The following is an 18,572-nucleotide window of genomic DNA, read 5'->3' as shown; positions in this document are numbered from 1 at the left end:
GCGAGGGAACAGGCAAGAGAGAGAGAGGGGGGGGAGGTGGTGAAAAGGATGTGGAGGTAAAGAAGAGAAAGAGAGGTGGTGGAAAGGAAGTGGGAATAAAGAAGAGAGAGAGAAAGGGAGAGGGAGATGGTGAAAAGGAAGTGGAGGTAAAGAGAGAGAGAGAGAGAGAGAGTGGTGGAAAGGGACTGGAAGTAAAGGAGAGAGAGAGAGTGGTGGAAAGGGACTGGAAGTAAAGGAGAGAGAGAGAGAGAGAGAGGAGTTGGAAAGGGAGTAGAAGTAAAGGAGAGAAAGAGAGGTTGTGAATAGGGTGAATGAAGGAGGTAGCGAGGGAGTGAGGGAGTGGGGGAGGGAGTCAGGAGAGCTAAGCCGAACGCCTCGGGTTGCGTCAAAGTAGGGTAGGTGGGAGGGTTCGGGTTTCCACTCCAATCCAAACCCTCCATATCACCTCCACATCCTCCATATTGCTTCCATGCGATCTCATTCTAATCTACACCGCCTTCCCCTCCCTCCCTCCCTCCCTCCCTCCCTCCGCGTCACACTCGTGCGTGTCATGCCGTCACAACCCTTTCGTCACGGTGATCTTCGGTGACGGACTTCGTGGAACTGAAACGGGGCTACATGTCGAATACCTGACGACGGGGGCTGCCGTGGCCCAACACGGGGTCTCGGTCTGACGCCTCGTTCTGACACAAGAACAAGAGTTAAGAATATTAACAATTATAACGGTGATAATAAGAGTAATAATGATGATTATGCCAAAATATGCACCCATTCTGCACCCATTCCAACACCCATTTGCTTTTCCTTGTATATGAGCATCTTGTGGATGAAAGACCATTTCTGTTCCTCCATCCAGCCTGGTGTCGAAAGCAACGAAGCTAGACATTAGTGATAATATTAATGATAATAGTAATAATAATAGTAATAATATTAATGATAATAATAGTAATAATGATGACAATGATAATAGTAATGGTAATAGTAATAATAATAATAATAGTAGTAGTAATAATGATAATAACAATAATAGTAATAATGATAATAATAATAGTAATAATATTAATGATAATAGTAATAATGATGACAATGATAATAGTAATGGTAATAGTAATGATAATAGTAATAATAATAGTAGTAATAATAATAATAGTAGTAGTAGTAATAATGATAATAATAATAATAAGACGCTGTAGCAACATAGAGGTTAATATTTCCTAGAGGTCTTTGGATCTTTCGAAATTGCTTGTTTAATTCCTTGGATTATAAGTATTTCCTGTTTTCCCCGGGCCATGTCTTTATAACACACTCGTCAATTCCTCGCCGATTCCTCGCCGTTTCCTCGCCGACCCCGTCCTTCCTGACACCAAACCACTTCGCCAGCCGTTTGTATGTCTGTATTTCGTAGAAGACCTTTGCCGTTGCCTGAGCTTGCTACACCTATAGATAACCTAAATACACCACTGCCTAGCATAATCTGTATTCAGTACTTCGTTCTCGCCGTCTTCAGGAACTACACCAGTAGCCACGAAACCTCTCCCATGCCGAGCGTGTTTTAAGTGGTGCAACAATGTGTTATACTTTCAGCATGTTTGCATTTTTATATATGATATCACCGCGGGGAAACATGCGGGAAAAGGAAGAAAATCCTAGTTGAAACGGTAAGGTCTTTTGTGTATTACATCTTCAGACAAAAGATCTGTAATACGCGAAATATCTTACTATCAAGTTTGGTTTTCTTTCGTGATTATTCGCATATGTATACGCGCGCACGCAAACACGCACACCCACACACGCACACACACACACACACACACACACACACACACACACACACACACACACACACACACACACACACACACACACACACACACACACACACACACACACACACACACACACACACACACACACACACACACACACACACTCACACCTACACACGCACACACCTACACACGCACACACCTACACACGCACACACACGCACACACACACACACGCACACCCACCCACACACGCACACCCACCCACACACGCACACCCACCCACACACGCACACCCACCCACACACGCACACCCAACCACACACGCGCACCCACCCACACACGCGCACCCACCCACACACGCACACACATACACATACACACCATGTTAATTGACAGCAATGATAGCGGCAATGTTTCTGTAGTGGACAACTGTACCCTTTTTCCGCTCTTTCAGTATATCAACCAAGAATTATATATATATATATATATATATATATATATATATATATATATATATATATATATATATATATATATATATAAATGAAACTTAATATTAACCTTTTACGGCCAGTATTGATAAAAAGAACTTCGATATTGCCAATACAGGTATTGATTGTGCATTTGGGGGTTCCCTCGTAGGTCGTTGTCTTGAGGCATCCGCACAGGTCCTTGTTGCTGTGTACGGATACCTTGGTTACATCCGTCGTTGTCTTGTTGCCGTTTACCACTCGCCTTCCCCCCCCTAAGCGAGCTCACTAAACAACAGCACCCCGCTCCCCCCTCTCTCTCTCTCCCTCTCCCCCCTCTCTCTCTCTCTCTCTCCTTCTCCCCCTTCCCTTCTTCCCGTAGTACAGCTTTTAGTAGACCGATCGAGTGAAGAACAGGGCCGTCAATGCGTTATTGGACTGCGGTAGCGGGATATTTTTCGATAAACTGGGTGGGAGAGACCGGCCACATTTGTAATTAGCATTGTTGTGTGGGTATCCGTTTGAAAATTTATCGATATCGGGATGATTGGGCGGTGGGTATGCTACTGTTCTTTTATTTTTGGTTTGTTATTCCTCGACTTGGGCTGTGCCTTGCTGCATTGCTTCTGACCCAGACCGTGGGCGGGAGACAGGGATGAACTTTCATCCAAAAGGAATTAAGATAAAAGGTGGTTAGAGACCTTTTGGTATATGTATGTATGTATAAGTTGGGTTGTGATACTTGCTTACATTTGAACATGGCAGTTTCAGGCTTGAATCTTTTCCACGTGTCAAGAAATGCAGAAAATACTGGAATTTTAGGTTTTGACTAGGCATGGTTGTATTTAATCGTGCCCTGATTTTGGAGAGGAATCCTAACATTTGATGTTTTATTTTGCCATTGTAAGGATTACGCTTCTGGAAATGTTATTTTTATATTTTGTTCTCTCCGGTTTTTCTCTCTCTCACATTCTCCCTTACTCTCCTTCTCTCTCACACTCTCCCTCACTCTCCCTCTCTCTCCCTCTCTCTCACACTCTCCTTCACTCTCTCTCACACTCTCCTTCACTCTCTCTCTCTCTCTCACACTTCTCTCTCTTCTCTCACTTCTCTCTCTTCTCTCACCTCTCTCTCTTCTCTCCTCTCTCTCTCTCTCTCTCTCTCTCTCTCTCTCTCTCTCTCTCTCTCTCTCTCTCTCTCTCTCTCTCTCTTCTCACTCACTCTCTTTTCTCTCACACACTCTCTCTTCTCTCTCACACACTCTTCTCTCTTATACACTCTCTTCTCTCTTTCTCACTCTCTCCGAAAGGCACACGCCGCGTATTTAATACATTCAGCTCATTAGTTCTGATATGTGATACGCGCTTTCCCTCCTTCCCCCCTCCCCCCTTATACTTGGGCTTTTGCGTCGAATCAGCTCATTACCTAATTGCCTGCCATCGTTTGAGATCGCGGCTCTGTCAACTGACGCATGGCGTCGTCCAATCAGCGCCGACAACGAGTTACTTGCGCCGCCTCTTAGTCCTCAACGGGGGCGGGGGGGACGAAGGACCCAAAAAGCCGCTTGGGTGGTAGCCTAAGAAAGCGCGAGGAAGAAAAAGGAGGAGGAGACGGGAGGCCAAGAACTCGCGTGTTTCATGTGGGTGTAGGAAGAGTTGGGGAGCCCTTTTTGAGCTTCTTTTGGGAATTGCTCCTCGGCGTCACTGAATCTCCTTTCGTCTTTACAGTAGATATGTTCTCTCTTTTTTTTTTTGGGGGGGGGGGTTAATTCTTCGATTAGTGTAAGATTAGTTAAGAGCCGGATGTAGAGGAAGAAGAAGGAGGTTGAATAGAAGATGGGGAGAGGAGAGGAGGTGGAGAAGAGGATGAAGAGGGATGAGTGGAAAAAAAGGATGAAGAGGGAGTAGAGGAAGAAGAGGATGAGAGAGGGAAAGGCTGGTTAGATGTTGAAGGATATAAAGGAAGGGGGAAAGGAGGAGGAAGAGGAGGAGGAGGAAAGATCTGCGTCCGAGGGTTAGGTGTGTGTTGGGAGAGAAAATGGTGGGGGAGAGGGGGAGGAAGGTTGCGGGAGAGTGGGGAGAGGAAGGTTGGGGGAGGGAGTGGGATCGGTTGCGAAGGATTTGGGGTAAAGTGGGAGAGATGGGCTGGAGTTCGGAGAGGTAATGATAAGATAGAGGGAAGAGTTAATGAGCGAGTCTTGGAGGAAGAGGAGGAGGAGGAGGAAGAGGAAGAAGAAGAGGAGTACTAAGACAAAGGTAATTTTGAAGATAATGGTGATGATGGTGGGGAAGGGGAGAAAGAAGAGGAAGGCGAATGAGATCATGTTGAAGGTGATGATGACGAAAATAGCGAAGATGAAGAATAATGGAGTAATGGGAGTGGGGAGGATGATAGAAGGAAGGAGAAAATGGAGAACATAGGAGGAAAAATGTAAAAAAAAAGATGAACACTAAGAAGGAAGGAGTTGGAGAAAATGGAGAACATAGAAGGAGAAATGTGAAAAAGATGAACACTTAGAAGGAAGAAGTAGGAGAAAATGGAGAACAGGAGGAGAAATGTAAAAAAAGAAGAACACTAAGAAGGAAGGGGTTGGAGAAAATGGAGAACATAGGAGGAAAAATGTTAAAAAAAGAAAGATGAACACTAAGAAGGAAGGAGTTGGAGAAAATGGAGAACATAGAAGGAGAAATGTAAAAAGAAAATGAACACTTAAGAAGGAAGGAGTTGGAGAAAATGGGGAAGATAGAAGGAGAAATGTAAAAAAAGATGAACATTAATGGATCGATTTAAAAGGATGTTGATGTAATAGATAAAACTAAACAAATAGGAACAAAGTTAAAGGAAGTGGGGAAGAAAAGGAAGATAAATATAATATAATAGGAAGAATTAGAAGAAGGGTTAAGGGGAATGCAAAAGGAAGGAGAGTTGGCAGAGGCTAGTAAACGAAATTTACAAAAGAAGAAGAAGTGATTATTGGAAAAAGAAAAAAAAAAGTGGAAATCGTGAGGGGACATTGAAAAGAGAAGACTGAGGAAGTATTGGACAAGATCGCAAGGAAGAACGGAGACCCCTTCGGCAGGAGGTCGAGACCTTAAACCGAATGGAAGGGTCTGGAGACCGTCATTTTTTTTTTTTTTCTCTCTCTTTGTATTGGTATGAACCTTCTTTTTTTCTTCTTCCTCTTCTTCCTCTTCTTTTTTTTTTCTTCTACTTTTTCCTCTACTTCGTCTTATTCCCCTTCTTCCTCTTCTTTTTCTTCTACTTCTACTTTGTCTTATTCCTCTTCCTCTTCTTATTCCTCCTCCTTCTTCCCCTTCTTCTTCTTTTTCTTCTTCTTTTTCGTCTTGTTCTTCCCCTTCTTCCCCTTCTTCTTCCCCTTTTTATTCTTCTTCTTCTTCTTATTATTATTATTATTATTATTATTATTCCTCTTCTTTTTCCTCTTCTTCTTCTTCCTCTTCTTCCTCTTAAACGACTTCGGACTGGCCTGAAAGGCCTCCTATCTTTATCATTCAAACCTCATTGGAAAACCGTCAGGTAGCGAAAGTGTTAATTAAAGCTGTCCTTGACACCCCTGAGCAAGAGGTCTTTCTTCTCAGCTGTCACGAGGGAGAAAGGAGTTCGTAAAGGGGGATAAAGACGGAGGCACTGTGATAGGAGAGAAGCTATCGAACTAGATTTGTTGATGGCCGGTTAAATATTCAAGTCAGATTACCTCGGAAATTTTTCTAGGGAGTTATAGGGGGGAAAGAGAGAGAGAGAGGGAGAGGGAGGGAGGTGGGGGAGAGAGAGGGAGCGAGGGAGGGGGAGGGGAAAAGAGGGTGGAAATTGATGATTATGGGAAAAGTAAATGTGTAGTGAAGGGGACAGAGGGAAGGGAGGAGAGTTTTACGTTTAACCAATTTGATTATATGACGTGCTTGGTAGGATTGATTATTATTGTTATTATAATTATTATTACAATTATAATTATTGTTAATACAGTAATTATTATTTTTACAGTTTTAATTGCTGTTGTTATTATTACTATTATTATTGTTATTATCATTATCAATCATCATCCTAATCCTAATCATCATCCATTATTATTATTGTTATTATTATTATTATTATTATTATTATTATTATTATTATTATTATTGTAAGGACAAGGGACTTCATGCCGCTGGGAGGACTAAAGAGGTTATCACACTGGGTTATTATTACTTCAACCTCCGATTAATCGGCGGAACTACCCACCTCCAGAACTTTTTCTGCCGTAAAATCAGTCTGGGAAATTATTTTGTTTTCTCAACAAAAATACAAAGAATAGATCTGTGCTGGAAGAAAAGTAGACCAGTGTTGTAACGCCTGAAGGTGGATGTAGTCGATTTATTCTCTTATGTGAATGAAATCGTCAGACATTAAGGTGAATGGAACAAGTCCTTCATCAACTCTAAAGGACGGAAGGAAAGTGTGAGAAGACGGAGTAGAAGAGCGTCGGGCACTCTACGGAGGCCACAATAGTGAGGTTCCTCAGGGACACCAGAAGGGGCCCTCCCGGTTTTTTTGTTTTTTTGTTTTTTTTTTTAATCTCTCCCCCATCTTCCCTCTGTCTTATCTCTCTCTCCCTCTCCCCTCCTCTCTCTCCCTCTCCCTCTCCCTCTCCCTCTCCCCTCCTCTCTCTCACCCTCTCCCCTCCTCTCTCCCTCTCCCCTCCTCTCTCTCCCTCTCCCCTCCTCTCTCTCCCTCTCCCCTCCTCTCCCTCTCCCCTCCTCTCTCTCCCTCTCTCTCTCCCTCTCTTTTCCCTCTCTCCCTCTCTCTCCCTCTCTTTTCCCTCTCTCCCTCTATCTCTCCCTCTCTATCTCTCCTCCCTCCCTCCCTCCCTCCCTCCCTCCCTCCCTCCCTTCTCCTCTAAATGTAATACCAGTCATGGAGTACATTGGCACTACACGGCTCCATCTACAGGCAGTTACTAGGATTACCAGATTGTCGACGAGTTTAAGAAATCCAGATGTACAGTTGTGGGCAGTAAGCTTAAGAACCACGAACCTGTTTTCACTGTGCAAATATAACTCTTGTATTTGACTTAATCTTCTGTACAAGAAAGTGGCTTTAAATGTAAGGTAAATACGGCTCAGAAAAATATATCGGGATATATGTATATATATATATACCAAGTAGCAAATGTATATATATATATATATATATGCATGATGAAAACCATGGGTTGCTTGAAAACTTTTGACCGTGGCTGTAACTAAGGATTCTCTCTCTTTCTCTCTCTCTCTCTCTCTCTCTATCTCTCTCTCTCTCTCTCTCTCTCTCTCTCTCTCTCTCTCTCTCTCTCTCTCTCTCTCTCCTTCCTTAGAATAGGCAAGGGCTTTCCTTTAAGGAAGATTGTCTGACGAGAATTAAAAACAACATAATGTAGGTAGAACAAGTCGGAGAACTTAATGGAGATGGACATTCGTAGAATACACGGAGCTTCTCTCCACCCATCTCCTCATCTTATAAAGAAAAGAAAAGAAAAAAATCAGTTGAGAGCATGAGTTCCATTATGTACACCTGAAGCCCAGAATAAAACAAATTGCATAAATTTGTATATAGAAACTGCGTATGTATTAGGAGCCTATTTTCTTTCGTCCTTAGATTTCATAAATCTTCAAAAAAAGGCCAATAGCAGGTGCGAGGATACAGTGCCCACAGAGGCCCGCACCGGGAAGAGAAGAAGGAAGAACATCGCATTATCCCAATTGGATACATGCTATGGAGGGATTTTGAGTTTTGCGGCCACTTGCGTACATAAAAATTGCTATCAGGCAATTATATTTATTTCAGTTAATTATTATTCATTTATACATGTATAGGTACCAGAAGTCTTATTTTTGTTCTCCAATATGATAAGTTTCAATAAAACAAGTTTAATTATTTTTTTTAATATTTTTTTCCTCGAGTGATATCAATTGTTTTCCAGTAACATTACAAAATGGGACGTATTCCTTACTAGGGTTAAATGACGTGGAACGTCGATGCGGGGAATTTGTTTCTCAAGTTCCTTCTGATGCCAAGACGTCAATTAAGCGGACCATCTTATTGCCTTGAGTATGTGAACTTTCTAGGTTATATGTGTTATTGTTAATTGGAATTATTGGTGTTGTCAACTATAACTTCTCAAGAGACCTTTCTAGGACATTAACGGTGGTATTCTTAAAAAAAATTATTTCCCTTCCAAGGATTTATATAAGATTTATATAAGGAAAGATTTACAGAAGGAAATACTTTTATTTATTTTTATTTATTTATTTATTTATTTATTTATTTATTTATTTTAAGAATACCACCGTAAGATTCTTACGGTGGTATTCTTAAAAAAAAAATTCCTTTCCAAGGATTTATATAAGATTTATATAAGGAAATATTTTTTTAAGAATATACTACCGTAAGTAGCCAGCGGTGTCAGTCAGCATTATTAAGATATTCAGTATTATTAATATGTATTTACTGTGCGAGGGTCTCTCGAGACTATCAGCGAGACCTCGACGAGACGCTAACAGGACTCTTTGGTGTGCCCCGAAGCAGTCTTTCTCGAACTTTCTCACTCCATCCTCTACGTAAGAGGGTTTTGAGCCTCCTCGTGTCTCCTCCACCCCTCTGTTCCCTCTCAGAACCTCTTAAAAATAATTACGAAAATAAACTGCCTTGGGTGCTCTATTTTGGTGTTTACAGCCATATTAGAATGCTTTTAGTGTCGGCTCGTACTGGGATGGAATAGCGCTTTTGGATCTCGAGGTTTGGCGCCGATGTTGCGCTCTTATGCCTGGGTCGCGGACCCCCATTTGAAAGCCAGGGACCACATCAGGGTGATCAGGGTATTGTTAGGGTTGTAGGGTGAACATGTGATTGTAAGGTCACCTCCCCCTACCTCCTTAGGTCACGAAGAGGTACTGATGAATACCATAAGCTCAGGCTATCCGAGGGCAAGGGTGAAAGTTAATGACTTTGGCCCCCCAGCTAAGCCACGCGTAGTGTTATCTCTTTTCTTCATCGTAGCCAAGACGTGGTCATTACGGTGAGTAACAGGAAGAGCACATGTGAATAGTACGTCCTGTACAGTGATAAATGCTCCTTGGCTGTGGCAGTAGAAAGAAGTGTTGGTGAGTGAAAGGCTAGGGCCTGTTGGCGCAAGTTAGGAGGAAGAGGGGAGAGGGGGGAAGGAGAAGAGGGGAGGGGGGAAGGAGAAGAGGGGTCGTAAGGTGGTGGAAGGCGATGTAGGGAAGGTAAGGTAAGGGGAGATCTGGTTGGTTGGCCATTGATCCGTCGTTTTATAGGCTTGACTCGTCCAGCCGCGCTCCTGCTGGTCACCCCCCACTCTCTCTCTCTCTCTCTCTTTCTCTCTCTCTCTCTCTCTCTCTTTCTATCTCTCTCTCTCTATCTTTCTATGTGTATGTGTTCGTTCGTTTGTGTCAATGTTTTTCATTGTGTATATTTCTTTAGACACTGAAAGACCCCAGGCCTCATTTTCTGCATTTGGTCGTCGACGTACCTCGACCAGCACAAATTCAGAACTACGTTGTTCAAGACATTAATCAGTCAAGTGAGGTCGCCTTCAGACTGAAGGCTGGAGGGCCAGGTTGGCATCGCCGCGACTTCAGAACTGAAAGACATCGCGTGTCTCGAAAATTACATTACTCCACCCGCTGTGATGAACCCTCACGACTTGGGGAAAGAACTTTACCCCCTACTGTACCCAGATTCGTCTATAGATGTCGTGTGTGTGTGTGTGATTCACCATGGTCTTGGGTCACGTGATGGACTCGTGATCGACAGCTATTTCCCTCCCGGAAGAGAGCTCAGAGCTCATATATGACCGATCTATGGGTAATGCTGTGACCTTACACGCACGCACACACACACACACACACACACACACACACACACACACACACACACACACACACACACACACACACACACACACACACACACACCCTAACTCCCCCGATCACAAGAGTTGGAGTAAAAACTCGCAGCGCAGCGATACTGAAATTATTTCAGCCGTGGGCGGGATTTGAACTCGGACCGCCGTGTGTGTGTGTGTGTGCGCGTAGATATGTTCATATATTGTGTATAGTTTTTTATATCTCATTTGACCCATTCTGGATTCATGGACTGTTCACTGCGGCGGTGTCTGGTCTTCTCCCTTCCCTGCCTTCCTACACATGACACTTTACGATCACGGAGGTGGAAGAAGAGAAGGCCCTAACGAGAAAGAAAGAAGGCCGGAAATTGGAAGGACAGGTGGAAGAAGGTCGATGTAGAAGCAGGGCGGGGTGGAGGTGTGGGGGGAGTTCGAGCGTAATCAACTTGTTCGAGTCTTCGGGAAAGATCGGACAAGGAACGTGAATTCGAAAGAACGTAGAGTTGGGTGACTTGAGCTCAAGGAAAGAGAGGTCGTTTACCTCTTTCCCCCCTCCCCTCCCCTTAGTGCGGTGATTTGACACACACGCACATACACACACGCACACACACGCACACACACACACACACACACACACGTACAATATGAATTTGAAATTAGGTATGATAAGTATATAGTAAGAGACAGGATTCCATAGGCGTTCCTTCTTTTCTGTATGCTGTAATTAGGTAAATGCACACACACACACACACACACACACACACACACACACACACACACACACACACACACACACACACACACACACACACACACACACAGTGTGAATATGAATTTGAAACTAAATATGATTATTGAAGAGTAAGAGACAGGATCCCATGAGGATTGCTCCATTCATATGTACTACATTTAAAAACATACACATTCACGTTTTCCTGGGCCGAATAATATCGCCTTCTGGCTTTGTTAATATAACTCAGAAGAGCGTCACTGTATCTCGTTAATCGAGATGATTTAGAGCCCACATCCCCTCAGTTGAAGGAGTTTAGCGTTGAAGAAGGAGAGCCCATGTAAGGGTCGCGGTAGGGAAGAGCTCTGGGTACAAAGAGGAGGAGGAGGAGGAGGTAGGTTGGTGGGGGGGGGAGACAAGGAGCCTGTTTGAGGAGTCCGAGACCTTTTTTACGAGGGGACTCCAGGTCAGAGGTGCCATGTTCCTCCAGGGGGGAGGAGGGGTCCCTATGCGGTAGTCTCTTTCGCAGGGGAGGGTCCTGGCTTCAGCTGAAGAAAATCGTCGGCTGTTGAACAAATGTTTAGAGAATCTCTTCGTAGCGAAGGAGGAGGGGTGAGAATAGAAGGACGAAGGGTGAGGATAGAAGGATAGGGGGTATCCTTCGTTAAAGGCCCTCCTTATCTGAGTTAAATCATTTGGCGTTTGAGAATAGATATTTGTAGAGTATGTCACCTTAGAGATGATGATACGGTACACGTTATCCAGTTTAGTTTATTTTAGGAGCCAAACGATTATAATGGACAGTGCTAGTGGCTCAATCGGAAGGTTACTGCTCTCGTATTCTCATAGTCACGGGTTCGAGTCCCACACTCCTCTCTGATTCCTAGTGACTGTATGTTACCTGCCCCAACTGTCCCTAACTCATAATAGGGCAAAAGTTGTCGGTTTCGGCCGCAGCTATTCAGCGCCCCCTTGCGTATGCTCCTCACCACCTTATTGCGGACCTGGATGTGAACGGCGGTCTGATTGGTCGAGACCCTTTGTAAGCCTCGATGGTCTGAGTGGAATACACCGGATGACATTTGCTCCATCAAGATATACTACAAATAAGGTCTAAAGGAATTAATTCTTAAGGCTTATGGGACCTCTTAGAACAGTGGTTCCCAAACTGAGGGTAAATGAACCCCTTGGGGGTAATTTAAAAAATCGGGGGTAATGGAAGGGTGACAACAAAAAGTTAAGAATTCTGAAAATCAAGAAGCCAAGAATTCCTCAACTAGTTTCAAGCATGCAATTCCCTCCATCCCACTGATGTTGTCGACATCTCTAGCAATAGTCATTAGAGATACACAATGTTCAAATACAATAAATAAACAAAGTTATCTCTAGTGTTTCAGTTTAGCCACATATATCAGTGTTGACTACATTTTGTGAAAGGGGGTAACATGCTTAATGTGGCATGTTAAATTGGGTAACAAACTGAAAAAAGTTTGGGAACCACTGTCCCAGAATGAATAAAATCACGTGGTCGCTGAGTTGAAATGGATAGATGGATATAGTCCTTAAGCACAGAGTTGAATAAAATCGTTTGGCCTGAGTGGATGTCCACTGGGCTTGAAAGGGGTTAATGGAGATAATCCTTCAGTATTAAAGACCCCAGGGGGGGGGGTTTGTGTTGAATAAAATCTCTTGGCGGCTGGTGGACCAGAAGGGGAGAGTGGTGTCCACTGGATTTAATGGGTTAATAGTGTGAAAGGGACGCAGGCTTGATGTGCACTCTGGACCAGTTAGACGTCGGTGGAAGTGGACGTAAGTGGAGGAAAGGGCCGGGAGGACAGAATTAGGGACAACGGGGTTTAGAGGCTAGGGAATAGGAAAGGGGGGGAGGGAGGCTTGTCCATCCATTATAGAAACAAGCCTTGAAAGGAGTATAGAAGTTCGTAGTTCGGGAGGAAGACGAGGTCAAGTTTGACTCCTTCAAGTGAGGGCAAGGAGCACTTGGGCCTCTTTCTTCTGGCTAATGCCGGTTGGATAATAACCACCTAAGGGATTACCTTCGGGGGTGATCGCGACCCCGATTCGTCTAGCGTGGGCCCCCACGGATGAATGAAATAGTTTGCCGTTAGCCAGAATAAAGTTGTGAGGAGGATGACGTCACTACCTTGAAGGGGTTAAGCTGGGTGTTCTTGGGTCGAGTTGGGAATTAGGAGCCGCGGGGAGGCCCGGGCGGGCGGGCGGGCGGGCGCGCGCGCGCGTGACGGGAATACATTTTGCACGCCAGGGCCGAGTGCCCGTGCGCATGGCGATCTCCGCGCCAGTTCGCCGTCGCCTGCGCCGGAGGGGGAAGTTCCTCTCTAAGGAAATGTTGTAATGCGTCAGTAGCCAGGGCTGACGCGGACATGGGCTAGTTTGTCGTAGTCAGGGCCGGGAGGCTTCTCCAGGTAAATGCTGTAATGCGTCAGGGTTGGCACGGAGGCCGGGGGTACGGTGGCCTCAAGATTATGACATTTTGGTGACCCAAGTCAGTTCTTGCCTCGAGTTTCATTCATCGGATACCCTCGGCCCATCCGTAACCGGCAATTGTGTTCTAGTCATTCCAGAGATCTCTTTCTGGGAAGATAATTAATGAATTGTTATGCGTGTTTTGTGTGCGATGTTTCTTTGTCACGGGTTAATAGAAAGAAGGAGGGATGAAGGGATCAGTCGCCGGTTCTCATTTCTTTTGAAAAGTGCCACGCCAGTAATGAGAGTTGTTGGATCATGAGCCTAGTCCAGGGACCGAGTACCAGCCCCTCGGTGCCGCACCTCTCGGGGATGAGGCGGGCGTGAGGGATGTTGTGGCCTCTGAGGATGGCCGGGCGGTGGAGAGGTCCTTCTACGATGTCCATCCCGCTCATTTCTTTGACCATGTAGATAATAATGTAATGTTTTAAGGTAGATGAACTTGTGCTGTTCTTGTGCCTCATCCTAATCGTCATAATATGCCATTAGTTTAGTAGAAACTTTTTTTGTATGTTTCCTAATGTTTATTTTTTTATTTCAGGTCAGTGCCTCAGATGAACAGACGTGCAGGGAGAGGGAGCTAAAAGGTATAGAAATGTACTGAAAGGCAGTCTTGAGCTGCAGTATATATGTTTTGTCTAGATAAACTCTACAGTAAGTAAAACAGGTGAAGCCTATCGCCTTTCTTTAGCTGAATAAATCCTTCCGATATGGGCCAGAACAGTGTCTTTGAGGTTGAATGAACGACTTCCTCAGTAAGGGTTCGAACCGGGGATCCTCTTCATCCTGACGACAGAAATGACCGCTGGGACGCTTCCGAGGTGCCGTGACCGCACTGAACTCTGCACACGCGAACCGCTGGCACTCTTACTTCGTCAACAACTGATTGAGGTCGTCTTGAAGCCTCTGGTGCCAAAAGCCAGTGTCTGGATTAAGTTCCAGTTACCATTAAACGAGATTATGAAAGTGACCTAACACCAGTCCTTACTGGCGTAGGATTAACGATCTCGTTAGCGATGTATGGGGGCTGTCAATTTTGAAAGATTGTTCGAGTGTGTAAGAGCACAAATCTGAAAGAAACTTTTATATGAATTCCTCCTCATAGGCTCCATGTTTACGTTATGACCTAGTCGAAGATTTTGTTCAGGCTAACGATAGAAGTTTGACCAAGCCAAACTGTGTTTCCATGGCGACGGGTTGACGAAACTCCGGTGTCTTGATGAGGCCCATAGACAACGTGGTTTATGAGTTGCTATTTGAAGAGGAGTCGAGGTGGTCGGTGGGCTCGAGCCCCCGTGGGCGTTGATATGTTATAAAAGTATTCGCCACGTCCTAGAACCTGCATTCACGAACTCACGAATTCACGAACTCTTCCCTGGAAGGGGTCGGAGATGGCCTTCAGGCACGGAAGGGAGGGCGTGAGCAGTTTAGAAGTGTTAGCAGGGAAGAGCAAATTGCTTTAGTAATACGGTCAGAGGAAGGCTTTTGTTGTGATTCATGTACAGCGTGGCAAAGGAAGGGCAGGGTGGTGGTGCGCATAAGGGGCGCGCACACACACACACACACACACACACACACACACACACACACACACACACACACACACACACACACACACACACACACACACACACACACATATATAGAGAGAGAGGGGAGTGAGAGAAAGATGTGTTTCAGGATGGCTTCGGGTACGCTTGTACAAGTTTAATGCAGTAAGGATGAGGAGAAACTGCGGCAGTTCCTTGACCCCCTCCCCTCCTCCCCCTCCCCCACCCCCTCCTCCCCCACCTCTCCCTCCTCTCCCACCCTCCAGTACTCTGACCTACTCAGCAGACGTACTTCCAGGATTTGGGCCCCAGGCTGGCTTGATAACTCGACCCTCTACCCGCTCGGCCCCCCAAATCCCAGTGCACCACCTGATCATACCTTATCTATGATTGCACCACCACGCCGGAATGATGTAGGAAATAGCAGACTTCTTTATCTTTTTCTTTCTTCCTCCTTTTATCTTTTTCTTTCTTCCTCCTCTTCTTCTTTTTCTTCCTCTTCTTCGTCTTATTGTTATTATTATTATTACTATTATTATTAGATATATTTATTGATGTCTACAGGGCACTTAAAATTGGCACAGTGGATTCAGTGTAATACCAAGTTTTAACAAGGCCACGAAAGGCTGGCGGTGACGGAGGGAGGGATACCAGCCTACCCCGGTATTGCTGTATACACAAACATACACCTCCTACATCTAATATTATTCCAACGCGCACCAGGTGCAAGTGTGAACAGGTTCCCATAAGCCCCACGTCCTTGATGTGGCCGTGCGTGGCACACAGTGCCAAGGTGAAACAGAAGACGCCGGTTGGGCAGGATGATGTCAAAGGTATTGCGTTGCATAATGAGGACGTTTCAAGACAGGTTGAGGAGGAAAGAGTTCGCTTCCCCCAAGCGATGCGGACGCAGGCGCCGTCAGGACCAGGGCGTGTCAAGGTCGTTCAGGGAAGGGAAATAGTATATAGGTTGTGGTCGTAGGGGTGGTGATGGTGGTAGTGGTGGTAGATGTGGTGGTGGTTGGGTAGTCCACGGTTTCAGTAAACAACGACCTCACATATGATTAAACATATATGTACAAACTAGTTAATGATAGAAGAACACACATACATAACCACAGCATATCAGGGTTGGAGGGTCATTGGGAAGAGGCCCGATAGGGTGATCGGTTTCCTTCATGACTATAGCGTGGTGGTGATGGTGGTGGTGATTGTTGGTCGTGGTGGTGGTTAGTAGTGGTGGAGTCATGGAAAAGATATGACCAGGTGGCGCAGTGGGAATCGGTGGGGTTTGTTAATCCAGTGTAGGGTCAGATCCAGGCAATACGGCGCAACCTACGAAGTTTTGATAAAGCTCCTATCTGATATTAACGGGCTTTTAGACCCCTGGTCATTGGAATTACACCTCGTGAGGCTGGTAGTAACTCACAACGTACATGTGGCGTATGGGATATGTAGTGGTTGTAAACTACAACCTAACGATGACGTACTTGGGGGATTTAAGTCTTTCCCGGATCTAATCCCTGGAAAGGGGCGTGGGCGTATCCCGGCGGCCCAGGGAAGGGCGGGGCTGGGGCGTAGGAGGGTGTGTCGCTGGGAAAGGGGTCGAAGTTAAACCAGACGGTGTTAGGTTTATATTTGCGTCCTGGACCTCTGGCGCAGCACAGCGCAGCAGAGCACAGCACGATGCAGCACACTTCGCCTCCACCAAAGCTCGTAAACTGGCACCAGGACGCAGGGCCTCCTTCCTTCTTGCCTTTCTTCTTACCTTCTTGACTTCCTTCGTTTTGCAGTAGCTGTTCCTCCTCTTCCTCTTCCTCCTCCTCCATCTTATCCTCCTCCTTCTCCCGTTCCTCCCTCTTCTCCCGCTCCTTCCTCTCCACTTTCTCCCTCTCCTCCTTCCATTCCTCGTCCTCCCACTGGACCTTCTTCACATTCCTTCTTCTCCTCCATCTCCTTCACCTTCTCCCTCACTGTCTCCTCCCTTACCTTCGCCTCTTCCTCTTTTTCCCTCTTTCTTATACTCCTACTCCTACTCCTCATTTGCTCCCTTCATTCCACCTCCTTTTCTTCCGTCTCTCCTTTCCCTTCGTCCTTCACCATGTCCTCGTGCCGTTGTCTTACCTCCAGCTTCGGGAGTCTTGCGTCTCTCCACAGCACAGCTTACCCCTGTTCACTTTTATCCTCCCTCTGCCTCCTATCTGCCTCGGAGAGTTGAGCAGTTCTTAAAGCCACCGCGCTTCAGCCTATCTTCTGTCTTTCCGTTTATCCGTCAGAGCTCTCTCTCTGTCCGTCTTTTTTCCCTTAAGAACAGAAACGGCGCTCCGTGTGTTGTTGCATTAGTGTGCGCGCGTTTTCCTGTTTCCGTGTCTACCTTGGTGGAAACGCGTAATGTGCTTTGTTTTGGCTAATGCCAGAATACTCCCTAGAGCTGAAGGGTGCGCCGACACTCCCTCCTCCTCTTCCTCCTCCTCTTCCTCCTCTCCCTCCTCGTCCCCTTCCCCTCCTCCTTCTTGCCCTCCTCCTTCTTGTCCTCCTCCTCTTCGTCCTCCCCTCCTCCCTCCCCTCCTCCTCCCCCTCCTCCTCTTCCTCCTCCACCTCCTTCTCCCCTCCTTCTCCCCTCCTCCTCCTTCTCCCCTCCTCCTCCTTCTCCCCTCCTCCTCCTTCTCCTCTTCCTCCTCCTCCTCCCCCACTACCAAAGGGGGGGGTTGAATAATGTACATACGATTCTCCTGTTTCATAAAGAACGCGTTCCTGTACTAAATAATCACGTATCGGGTATTGACTTCTAGAATTTATGTAGAAACACGTTGGGGGGGGGAGCTAAATGGCACCCCAACGGCCCAGAGCCACGTAGCACTGTTTAGTGATTGTAGATAAATCTCCATTTAAAGGAATGTTGATTACTTTAAGTGTCTCTTGTTTACGATCTCTACGACTCGAACTCTTCGGCGCCAGATTGTCGCCAAAGATGGAATCGCCAGTCGAAGATACTGACGTTTAGCCACAGGGGATTTATGCCAAGGAATGCAACCCGTTTACACTGACGCCCCCCTACTGCGAGATTGCCCACAAGGATAAAAGCGATGTTAAATTACAGTCTAGTTTAAAGATGACGGCACACTAATAGGCATTTCTCGGTAGCATGCTACTAGCTTTTGCTGCTCCGTTTGAGTAGAAACGACTTCGGTGACAATCTATTGTTTTTTCAATTTTCCAAATGTCAAATGACTTTTGCGTCATAAAGTGAGAAACAGAATGACGAACGAAACCTAGAATACGAATGTTAGACACATTGATGAGACGTTTTTACGGAAGTCTAGAATGTTGTAACCGAAGTCGTTTCTACTACGAAGGATCAAAAGCAAGTAGCATGCTAACGTAGTGTGCCGCCACTCTAAGCTGACGAAACGCTTCGTCACCTTAGCGCCTCTTCATCACAAAGGAAATCACCACCTTTGCGGCCAACGTCACCACTTTGTACCTCTCAAACCACAGCGGTCTCAGGCTCTCGCCAGTAGGACGATCCCTGTATACACCCCAGGTCCGTCGCCTTAGGTAACTGTCATTACTGTCTCTACTGGTAACCCTACAACCGTCATTGGTATCTCTATGTTACTTCCACTGTTATCACCACCTTTGCCACTGTCA

General features: G+C 45.6%; 1 protein-coding gene across 14 annotated transcripts in view; it reads left to right on the top strand.

Annotated features, from left to right (window-relative positions):
* LOC143021335 (uncharacterized) overlaps nucleotides 1–18,572 on the top strand; it is a 568,810-nt gene that overhangs the window by 330,633 nt on the left and 219,605 nt on the right. Inside the window, exon 1 of one of the 14 annotated variants that reach the window (XM_076178753.1) lies at nucleotides 13,934–13,958. The exons of the other annotated variants lie outside the window; for them this stretch is intronic. The gene's annotated coding sequence lies outside the window, so the exon portion shown is untranslated. Of the gene's footprint in view, nucleotides 1–13,933; nucleotides 13,959–18,572 lie in introns of those variants that run through there. 14 annotated transcript variants of the gene reach the window in all.

The sequence above is a fragment of the Oratosquilla oratoria genome, chromosome 42 (assembly GCF_046742065.1).
Source record: "Oratosquilla oratoria isolate Oo_2021 chromosome 42, ASM4674206v1, whole genome shotgun sequence".
NCBI classification, from domain to species: Eukaryota; Metazoa; Arthropoda; class Malacostraca; order Stomatopoda; family Squillidae; genus Oratosquilla; species Oratosquilla oratoria.
Note: the sequence above shows the minus strand (reverse complement) of the source record. Positions and strands in the feature narration are given on the sequence as shown.